Source organism: Lucilia sericata, unplaced genomic scaffold (assembly GCF_015586225.1).
Source record: "Lucilia sericata isolate MDLA Ls3-8-SP2 unplaced genomic scaffold, ASM1558622v1 Contig000345F_arrow, whole genome shotgun sequence".
Taxonomy (NCBI): Eukaryota; Metazoa; Arthropoda; class Insecta; order Diptera; family Calliphoridae; genus Lucilia; species Lucilia sericata.
This window is the reverse complement of record NW_023994365.1, coordinates 215,309-227,916: the sequence shown is the minus strand read 5'-3', so window position 1 is coordinate 227,916 and position 12,608 is coordinate 215,309. Positions and strand designations below refer to the sequence as shown.

Below are 12,608 nucleotides of genomic sequence, written 5' to 3'. Positions count from 1 at the left end.
TAGTCTATAGTCTAGTCTATAGTCTAGTCTATAGTCTAGTCTATAGTCTAGTCTATAGTCTAGTCTAGAGTCTAGTCTAGAGTCTAGTCTATAGTCTAGTTTATAGTCTAGTCTATAGTCTAGTCTATAGTCTAATCTATAGTCTAGTTTATTGTTTATTATTATAGTTTATTGCCTAGTATATTTTCTTTGAGTGTATGAATTCCAAAACATTTTAGTAACCTCCCAGATAACTTCAATATCAATGTGTTATAAATAATAAACACATGATATTACAAACTAATGTTTGGCACCTTTGAGTTAAGGATTTAAGGACAGAAAACAAACAAAATTTAACAAAATAAAAAAAAGTTCAAAAGATTAAATATTATCATAGTAAAACCTATTAAAACAATGCTGTGAATATTAAGAGTTTAATTTATTTTTTATGAATATTTATTAATTCATTTTATAACAGTTAATTTGATTTTATTTATTTTACTCCTGTTTGGTTTGTTTTATTTTATTTGAAAAAAGGCATTAATGTAATTCCTGTTTAATTTTAAAGTTTTTGTTTTCCTGTAAAATTTATTCGTGTGTGTATGTATGTATTATTGTGTTTGTTTATTTTTTGCCTAATTAATTACAGTTGAATAAATAAAATACTTGATTTGCATTTTTGCAAGCAAAATAAAATCCCATGAAAATACCACAATTACAGTAAACATATGTATACACACAAAATAAACAAGAAAAAACACATACATATATAGAAATTTACAAAAATTATACAAACACTATTGCAATATTTTTATAGGATTTGAATTTACCGAAATTTTGGACAAAATTGGGACTGAACTGAAAAATTTACTAGAAGATTACTACTTCAGTTGAAACTTTTACCAACTTTTTAAAAAATGTTACATTGTTCTAATTAATTGACGATACTTTTCTGATTCAATTAGTACCAAAAGAAAAGGGTTCAATTTAAACTAAAACTTTTTCGGGTATTGAATCTTATCGTCCTGAACTGAACTGAACTAGAACTGAACTAGAACTGAACTAGAACTGAACTAGAACTGAACTAGAACTGAACTAGAACTGAACTAGAACTGAACTAGAACTGAACTAGAACTGAACTAGAACTGAACTAGAACTGAACTAGAACTGAACTAGAACTGAACTAGAACTGAACTAGAACTGAACTAGAACTGAACTAGAACTGAACTAGAACTGAACTAGAACTGAACTAGAACTGAACTAGAACTGAACTAGAACTGAACTAGAACTGAACTAGAACTGAACTAGAACTGAACTAGAAGAACTAGAACTGAACTAGAACTGAACTAGAACTGAACTAGAACTGAACTAGAACTGAACTAGAACTGAACTAGAACTGAACTAGAACTGAACTAGAACTGAACTAGAACTGAACTAGAACTGAACTAGAACTGAACTAGAACTGAACTAGAACTGAACTAGAACTGAACTAGAACTGAACTAGAACTGAACTAGAACTGAACTAGAACTGAACTAGAACTGAACTAGAACTGAACTAGAACTGAACTAGAACTGAACTAGAACTGAACTAGAACTGAACTAGAACTGAACTAGAACTGAACTAGAACTGAACTAGAACTGAACTAGAACTGAACTAGAACTGAACTAGAACTGAACTAGAACTGAACTAGAACTGAACTAGAACTGAACTAGAACTGAACTAGAACTGAACTAGAACTGAACTAGAACTGAACTAGAACTGAACTAGAAAAACTGAACTAGAACTGAACTAGAACTGAACTAGAACTGAACTAGAACTGAACTAGAACTGAACTAGAACTGAACTAGAACTGAACTAGAACTGAACTAGACTGAACTAGAACTGAACTAGAACTGAACTAGAACTGAACTAGAACTGAACTAGAACTGAACTAGAACTGAACTAGAACTGAACTAGAACTGAACTAGAACTGAACTAGAACTGAACTAGAACTGAACTAGAACTGAAACTAGAATGAACTAGAACTGAACTAGAACCTGAACTAGAACTGAACTAGAACTGAAACTAGAACTGAACCTAGAACTGAACTAGAACTGAACTAGAACTGAACTACGAACTGTAAACTCGAACTGAACTAGAACTGAACTAGAACTGAACTAGAACTGAACTAGAATGAACTAGAACTGAACTAGACTGAACTAGAACTGAACTAGAAACTGAACTAGAACTGAACTAGAACTGAACTAGAACTGAACTAGAAACTGAACTAGAAACTGAACTAGAGACTGAACTCGAACTGAACTAGAACTGAACTAGAACTGAACTAGAACCTGAACTAGAAACTGAACTAGAACTGAACTAGAACTGAACTAGAACTGAACTAGAACTGAACTAGAATGAACTAGAACTGAACTAGAACTGAACTAGAACTGAACTAGGAACTTGAACTCGAATGAACTAGAACTGAACTAGAACTGAACTAGAACTGAACTAGAACTGAACTAGAACTGAACTAGAACTGAACTAGAACTGAACTAGAACTGTAACTAGAACTGAACTAGAACTGAACTAGAACTGAACTAGAAGAAAGAACTGAACTAGAACTGAACTAGAACTGAACTAGAACTGAACTAGAACTGAACTAGAACTGAACTAGAACTGAACTAGAACTGAACTAAACTGAACTAGAACTGAACTAGAACTGAACTAGAACTGAACTAGAACTGAACTAGAACTGAACTAGAACTGAACTAGAACTGAACTAGAACTGAACTAGAACTGAACTAGAACTGAACTAGAACTGAACTAGAACTGAACTAGAACTGAACTAGAACTGAACTAGAACTGAACTAGAACTGAACTAGAACTGAACTAAACTGAACTAGAACTGAACTAGAACTGAACTAGAACTGAACTAGAACTGAACTAGAACTGAACTAGAACTGAACTAGAACTGAACTAGAACTGAACTAGAACTGAACTAGAACTGAACTAGAACTGAACTAGAACTGAACTAGAACTGAACTAGAACTGAAGTAGAACTGAACTAGAACTGAACTAGAACTGAACTAGAACTGAACTAGAACTGAACTAGAACTGAACTAGAACTGAACTAGAACTGAACTAGAACTGAACTAGAATTGAACTAGAACTGAACTAGAATTGAACTAGAACTGAACTAGAACTGAACTAGAACTGAACTAGAACTGAACTAGAACTGAACTAGAACTGAACTAGAACTGAACTAGAACTGAACTAGAACTGAACTAGAACTGAACTAGAACTAGAGCTGAACTAGAACTGAACTAGAACTGAACTAGAACTAGAGCTGAACTAGAACTGAACTAGAACTGAACTAGAACTGAACTAGAACTGAACTAGAACTGAACTAGAACTGAACTAGAACTGAATTAGAACTGAACTAGAACTGAACTAGAACTGAACTAGAACTGAACTAGAACTGAACTAGAACTGAACTAGAACTGAACTAGAACTGAACTAGAACTGAACTAGAACTGAACTAGAACTGAACTAGAACTGAACTAGAACTGAACTAGAACTGAACTAGAACTGAACTAGAACTGAACTAGAACTGAACTAGAACTGAACTAGAACTGAACTAGAACTGAACTAGAACTGAACTAGAACTGAACTAGAACTGAACTAGAACTGAACTAGAACTGAACTAGAACTAGAACTGAACTAGAACTGAACTAGAACTGAACTAGAACTGAACTAGAACTGAACTAGAACTGAACTAGAACTGAACTAGAACTGAACTAGAACTGAACTAGAACTGAACTAGAACTGAACTAGAACTGAACTAGAACTGAACTGAACTAGTATTAATTAGTACCAAACTAAAACCGTACTATTTAAGACTATTTAAGATACCAAATGTTTTGGTCCGTCTCTATAATTGCATCTGTTATAGTCCTTGTACCCACTTATTCAATGCAAACACTGTTATTTTAAAGTTTTAAATATAACATCATCTATAGCAAGAACAACAACGTCAATACCTTGCAGTTCGGTGAGAGACCTATTATGAACTAAGTGATTACTTTCTAGTTTATCTAGGAACTAAAGATTATATTATTTTCAAATGAGTAAAGCACTGTGAAAATAGTTAGATCAGAAAAATTGTGTTTAAAAAGGATTAAAGACTGTGGGGTATTCATAGCAAAATACTTGCAGATATAAATGTTAATGTGTGTACATGTGTTAGAGTATGTGTGTGCGTGTATTCATGGAATTGTAAATGTGTATGTATGTATAAACGTCTGAGGCATGTAAATAACAAAATTTCCAACGGAAATTAACAATGTTTCGTACAGAAGTTTAACAACATTGAAGTTAAATTAGCAAAATTTTGTAATGTTGAAAAAGTATTAAGTCAAATTTGAAAAATTAAATTTTAAAATTTCGGGAAATTTAGGAATTTATGGCATTTTTGAGCAATTTAATATAGTTACTTAAACCTATTCTTTAGTTGTTTTCATTTCATCTATTTTGCTTTAATTGAGTTAATCCATTTTATTTTCACAGTTGTCATAAACTCATCAAAACATTTATCAATCCTAAACATGCACAAACATGTTATTTAAAACTTAGTTAACCGTAGAAAAACAAATAACTAAATACAATTTAACAATAAAATAATACAAAAGATATAAAAATATAATAAAAAAAACTAAAGTTCAGAAAAAATCTTTAAAAAAATAAGTTTTTAGCGAGAAATTAAATTGTTTTCAGAAAATGGACTTTTATGTTTTCACTCAAAAAATCGATTTTTAGTGGGAAATCAAAATGATCACAGATTATCTTTCTTTTTGCCCTAGCGCCTCTAGTTAAGCCAGAAAATGCACTTTTATGTTTCCATAAAAAAAAATCGATTTTTAGTGGGAAATCAAAATGATCACATATTATCTTTCTTTTTGCCCTAGCGCCTCTAGTTAAGCCAGAAAATGCACTTTTATGTTTCCATTAAAAAAAATCGATTTTTAGTGGGAAATCAAAATGATCACAGATTTTCTTTCTTTTTGCCCTAGCGCTTCTAGTTTAGCCAGAAAATGGACTTTTATGTTTCCACTGAAAAAATCGATTTTTAGTGGGAAATCAAAATGATCACAGATTATCTTTCTCTTTGCCATAGCGTCTCTAGTTAAGCCAGAAAATGGACTTTTATGTTTTCACTCAAAAGATCGATATTTGTTGGGAAATTAAAATGATCACAGATTAACTTTCTTTTTGCCCTAGCGCCTTTAGTTTAGCCAGAAAATGGACTTTTATGTTTTCACTCAATAAATGGCTTTTTAATGGGAAATCAAAATGATCACAGATTATCTTTCTTTTTGCCCTAGTGCCTTTAGTTTAGCCAGAAAATTTACTTTTATGTTTTCACTCGAAAAATCGATTTTTAGTGGGAAATCAAAAAAATCACAGATTATCTTTCTTTTTGCCCTAGTGCCTCTAATTTAGCCAGAAAATGAACTTTTATGTTTTCACTCAAAAGATCGATATTTGTTGGGAAATTAAAGTGATCAGATTTTCTTTCTTTTTGCCCTAGCGCCTCTAGTTAAGCCAGAAAATGGACTTTTATGTTTTCACTCAAAAAATAGATCTTTAGTGAGAAATCAATATGATCACAGATTATCTTTCTTTTTGCACTAGCACCTCTAGTTTAGCCAGAAAATAGACTTTTATGTTTTCACTCAAAAAGTCGATTTTTAGTGGGAAATCAAAATGATCACAGGTTATTTTTCTTTTTGCCCTAGCGCCTCTAGTTTAGCCAGAAAATGGACTTTTATGTTTTCACTCAAAAAGTCGATTTTTAGTGGGAAATCAAAATGATCACAGGTTATTTTTCTTTTTGCCCTAGTGCCTCTAGTTTAGCCAGAAAATGGACTTTTATGTTTTCACTCAAAAAATCGATTTTTGGTGGGAAATCAAAATGATCACAGATTATCTTTCTTTTTGCCATAGCGCCTCTAGTTTAGCCAGAAAATGGACTTTTATGTTTTCACTCAAAAAATCGATTTTTGTTTGGAAATCAAAGCGATCACAGATTATCATTCTTTTTGCCCTAGCGCCTCGATGTAAGCCAGAAAATGGACTTTTATGTTTTCACTCAAAAAAACGATTTTTAGTGAAATATCAAAACGATCACAGGTTTTCTTTCTTTTTGCCCTAGCGCCTCTAGTTTAGCCAGAAAATGGACTTTTATGTTTTCACTCAATAAATCGATTTTTGTTTGGAAATTAAAGTGATCACAGATTTTCTTTCTTTTTGCCTTAGCGCCTTTAGTTTAGCCAGAAAATGTTTTTTTTTTTGTGGGAAATCAAAATGATCACAGATTATCTTTCTTTTTGCCATAGCGCCTCTAGTTTAGCCAGAAAATGGACTTTTATGTTGGAAAATTAAAGTGATCACAGATTTTCTTTCCTTTTGCCCTAGCGCCTCTAGTTACATATATGTATATACGTACATATACACATATATGTATGTACATATATACTATACATATTATACCTTATATTAGTTTATATATTCTTTTCTTTCTAATTTTTCTTATTTTGTAAATTATCAAATATTTTCTTTTAAAATTAATTCATCAACTATTTTCTTTTAAATATTATTATATAAAATATTTTTCTTTATACTTGTCGTACTTCTTTTATTCCTAAATCTAGTTAACAGTTAATTTGAATTACATATTATATAATAAGAATATATTTGTAAAATTAGTATCAGTAGTTATTTATCAATCGAAATGAAAACATTAACTAATAATAAATAAAATAAGTAAAAGAGAGTTTTATTTGAAATTTACACACAAACTCAAAATATGTTTTAATTATATTTGTTACTCTCTAGTTAAACCAGAAAATGGACTTTTATGTTTTCACTCAAAAAATACATTTTTAGTGGAAAATTAAAGTGATCACAGATTTTCTTTCTTTTTGCCCTAGCGCCTCTAGTTAAATCAGAAAATGGACTTCTATGTTTTCACTCAAAAAATACATTTTTAGTGGAAAATCAAAGTGATCACAGATTTTCTTTCTTTTTGCCCTAGCGCCTCTAGTTAAACCAGAAAATGGACTTCTATGTTTTCACTAAAAAAATCGATTTTTAGTGGGAAATCAAAATGATCACAGATTATCTTCCTTTTTGCACTAGCGCCTCTAGTTTAGCCAGAAAATGGACTTTTTTTAGTGGGAAATCAAAATGATGACAGATTATCTTTCTTTTTGCCATAGCGCCTCTAGTTTAGCCAGAAAATGGACTTATATGTTGGGAAATTAAAGTGATCACAGATTTTCTTTTTTTTTGCCCTAGCGCCTCTAGTTTAACCAGGAATGGGACGCTTATGTTTTCACTCAAAAGATCGATATTTGTTGGGAAATTAAAGTGATCAGATTTTCTTTCTTTTTGCCCTAGCGCCTCTAGTTAAGCCAGAAAATGGACTTTTATGTTTTCACTCAAAAAATACATTTTTAGTGGAAAATTAAAGTGATCACAGATTTTCTTTCTTTTTGCCCTAGTGCCTCTAGTTAAACCAGAAAATGAACTTTTATGTTTTCACTCAAAAAATAAATTTTTAGTGGAAAATCAAAGTGATCACAGATTTTCTTTCTTTTTGCCCTCAGGTTTCTAGTTTAGCCAGAAAATGGACTTTTATGTTTGCAATCAAAAAATCGTTTTTAGTGGAAAATCAAAATGATCACAGATTATCTTTCTTTTTGCCATAGCGCCTCTAGTTTAGCCAGAAAATGGACTTTTATGTTTTCACTCAAAAAATCGATTATTAGTGGGAAATCGAAATGATAACAGATTATTTCTTTTTGCCATAGCGCCTCTAGTTTAACCAGAAAATGGGCTTTTACGTTTTCACTCAAAAGATCGATTTTTGTTGGGAAATCAAAGTGATCACAGATTATCTTTCTTTTTGGCCTAGCGCCTCTAGTTTAGCCAGGAAATGGACTTTTTTGTTTTCACTCAAAAAATCGTTTTTTAGTGGAAAATCAAAGTGATCACAGATTATCTTTCTTTTTGCATTAGCGCCTCTAGTTTAGCCAGAAAATGGAATTTTATGTTTTCACTCAAAAAATCGATTTTTAGTGGGAAATCAAAATGATCACAGATTATCTTTCTTTTTGCCCTAGCGCCTCTAATTTAGCCAGAAAATGGACTTTTATGTTTTCACTCAAAAAACCGATTTTTAGTGGGAAATCAAAATGATCACAGATTATCTTTCTTTTTGCCATAGCGCCTCGATTTAAGCCAGAAAATGGACTTTTATGTTTTCACTCAAAACATCGATTTTTAGTGGGAAATCAAAATGATCACATATTATCTTTCTTTTTGCCCTAGCGCCTCGATTTAAGCCAGAAAATGGACTTTTATGTTTTCACTCAAAAAATCGATATTTATTGGGAAATCAAAATGATCACAGATTATCTTTCTTTTTGCCCTAGCGCCTCTAGTTTAGCCAGAAAATGGACTTTTATGTTTTCACTCAAAAAATCGATTTTTAGTGGGAAATTATTATTATTACAGATTATCTTTCTTTTTGCCCTTGCGCCAGAAAATGGACTTTTATGTTTTTACTCAAAAAATCGATTTTTAGTGGAAAATGAAAGTGATCACAGATTATCTTTCTTTTTGCCCTAGCGCCTCTAGTTTAGCCAGAAAATGGACTTTTATGTTTTCACTCAAAAAATCTATTTTTGGTGAAAATTAAAGTGATCAAAGATTTTCTTTTTTTTTCAGCGTGTTTAGTTTAGCCAGAAAATGGATTTTTATTTTTTTACTCTTTTTTTCTTCCGTTTGAAATACACCAATAGGAATTAACATTTAAATTCCTAGTATTTTTCTCACTTATTCCTTTAAATAGTCTTTTGTCATGACAAATCATTGCCATTTGTTAGATTTTATCCCTAAATCTTTTAAAACCAAATAATTCAAACTAGGTTTTCTTTTGACTGCTAATAATATGCATGTTTTTTAAACCGTTTTAAGCATTCAAGCTTAAAATCCTTATTTAATCCACAATACTAGGTGTCATCAAAAAACAACACATACAAAAACTCAACATTGAATTCAGGATTTTCCAAAAAAATATGATTTTTTTAGTTTTTGTTTAGCCTTTTCATAGAGGTGCCATTTATCTAATAAAAATAAAATTTAATCTTTCCTTTTTACTATTGTTTTTGTTCTAAGCATTTTTATCAGTTATTAGCATTAATGTGTTCGCTCTCTCTTATTGTCCTGTTTATTGCCGGCCATTGTGCCTTGTAAGAGGAAGTTGCCTGTCCGTCTGGTGGCGTGAATAAATTGAGAAAGCTGTTATAAAAGGGAGAAAACTCGCAAAAAGAGGAAAAACAAATAATGCTAATTCACAGCTGTTGTGGTGGGATGAAACTTAAAAAATTCCCGATATATCTTATTTACAAAAAAACTACAGTCATCGATAAAGCTTCTGTACAAGAGTAGAGTTATCGTTCGGTAACTTTTCAATAGGAAAGCAAACTTATCGATCGATATTTTTCTACAGTGTAGATAAGAAATGGGTCAATAGTAAATCTATAAAATTGATCAAAAATCGCTCGACACCTATTCTATCAATTATCGATCGATAGCTATTGCATATAATAGAACAGTTATCGATCGATAACTGTTCCATAGAATAGATCTATAACTGATCTATTATATACAATAGTTATCAATAGCAATTCTATAGAATAGATCAGCTATCGATCGATAACTATACTCTGGAACATATCAGTTATCGATCGATAACTATTCTATATAAATGATTAGTTATCAATCGATAACTATTCTATAGAATAGATCAGTTCTCAATCGACAATTATTCTATAGAATAGATCAGTTATCAATCAATAACTATTCTATATCAATCGATATTTATTCTACAGAATAGATCAGTTATCTATCGATAACTATTCTATAGAATAGATCAGTTATCTATCGATAACTGTTCTATAGAATAGATCAGTTATCTATCGATAACTATTCTATAGAATAGATCAGTTATCGATCGATATTCTATAGAATAGATCAGTTATCGATCGATAACTATTCTATAGAATAGATCAGTTATCGATCGATAACTATTCTATGGAATAGATCAGTTATCGATCGATAACTATTCTATAGAATAGATCAGTTATCGATCGATAACTATTCTATAGAATAGATCAGTTATCGATCGATAACTATTCTATAGAATAGATCAGTTATCGATCGATAACTATTCTATAGAATAGATCAGTTATCGATCGATAACTATTCTATAGAATAGATCAGTTATCGATCGATAACTATTCTATAGAATAGATCAGTTATCGATCGATAACTATTCTATAGAATAGATCAGTTATCGATCGACAACTATGCTATAGAATAGATCAGTTGTCGATCGATAACTATTCTATAGAATAGATCAGTTATCGATCGATAACTATTCTATAGAATAGATCAGTTATCGATCGATAACTATTCTATAGAAAAGATCAGTTATCGATCGATAACTATTCTATAGAAAAGATCAGTTATCGATCGATAACTATTCTATAGAATAGATCAGTTATCGAGCGATAACTATTCTATAGAATAGATCAGTTATCGAGCGATAACTATTCTATAGAATAGATCAGTTATCGAGCAATAACTATTCTATAGAAAAGATCAGTTATCGATCGATAACTATTCTTTAGAATAGATCAGTTATCGATTGATAACTATCCTATAGAATAGATCAGTTATCGATCGATAACTATCCTATAGAATAGATCAGTTATCGATCGATAACTATCCTATAGAATAGATCAGTTATCGATCGATAACTATCCTATAGAATAGATCAGTTATCGATCGATAACTATCCTATAGAATAGATCAGTTATCGATCGATAACTATCCTATAGAATATCAATTATCGATCAATAACTATCCTATAGAATTGATCAGTTATCGATCGATAACTATCCTGTAGAATTGATCAGTTATCGATCGATAACTATCCTATAGAATAGTTACCGACTGATAAGTGATCTATATATTACTTTTCTACAGTATAATATGGATAAGTAATCAATCGATAACTTTTGCAGAGAAAAGTAAAGTTATATTTCGATATTTTAGCTTTATCATTAAAGTTTTGAGTGAGCTTTGATAATTTAAATATTTTTCATTAAATTATCCATAAATTAACTGTTTAAAATTTGCCCTCAATTACTTTTGTATTTTATTAAATCACTAATTAATTCCAATTAAATACTTTAAAATCTCATTAAAATAGATAAAGATCTAAAAGCTTAAAAAACATTTTAAACAATAGAAAAAAAACATAAAAACACACCTACAATCAAATAAGAAAAAATTATATTTAAAGAAGATTGAAATAGAATCATTAAAACCACAAAAGAAAACAAAAAAGACAAAAAAATCTTTTAAAATACACAAATTAAGCATGACATTTAACCCAAAAAGAAAACAACATGAAATCCCATTCCCCATCTTCGCCTATTCTTATTTTATTCTTCTCTTTCAGTCAGACTTTATGACTTTGGTGTCATTTTACCCATAAAAAACACACAACAACAATAAAATCAAACGAATGAAATCAACAACTTAAAAAACTCTCAAAAAGTCAATGATATAAACTCTCATACTGGTAATAACTAAAGTAAATAAACAAATGAATAAAATAGGAGAAAAAAAAATTAACAAAATATCTAAAAATAAAAAAGAAGAAAAAAATAAAATGACAACAACTAAAATAAAATCTGATGACCCTTCAAGCCGCACAACGACAAAAAAATATATAAAAGAACTAAATGAAAGAATAAAAAAATAAAATAAAAATAAACAACAAAATAAACAACAAAATAAACATTCATGTTGATTTTGTCATTTATAACAAAAGCAAGAGCAACAACAATAATAATGATAAAACGCACAGTGAAGGAGATGGTACAGAAAAAGCAGATAAATCAGGAGTACTAAAGCATGCTACAAAAGTACCAACCGATAACTTTATTTTATTCTAAAAAAGTTCTGTTTTCTATGCTATAGAAAAAGTTATCGACCGATAACAGTTTTCTATTCTATACTTTTCTATAGAAAAGTTATCGATCGTTAGCTTTACTTTTCTATAGAAAAGTTATCGATCGTTAGCTTTACTTTTCTATAGAAAAGTTATCGATCGTTAGCTTTACTTTTCTATAGAAAAGTTATCGATCGATAGCTTTACTTTTCTATAGAAAAGTTATCGATCGATAGCTTTACTTTTCTATAGAAAAGTTATCGATCGATAGCTTTACTTTTCTATAGAAAAGTTATCGATCGATAGCTTTACTTTTCTATAGAAAAGTTATCGATCGATAGCTTTACTTTTCTATAGAAAAGTTATCGATCGATAGCTTTACTTTTCTATAGAAAAGTTATCGATCGATAGCTTTACTTTTCTATAGAAAAGTTATCGATCGATAGCTTTACTTTTCTATAGAAAAGTTATCGATCGATAGCTTTACTTTTCTATAGAAAAGTTATCGATCGATAGCTTTACTTTTCTATAGAAAAGTTATCGATCGATAGCTTTACT

General features: G+C 30.2%; 1 protein-coding gene across 1 annotated transcript in view; it reads right to left on the bottom strand.

Annotated features, from left to right (window-relative positions):
* LOC119603885 (extended synaptotagmin-2-A) overlaps positions 1 to 12,608 on the bottom strand; it is an 82,229-nt gene that overhangs the window by 53,619 nt on the left and 16,002 nt on the right. The gene's annotated exons all lie outside the window — the stretch shown is intronic.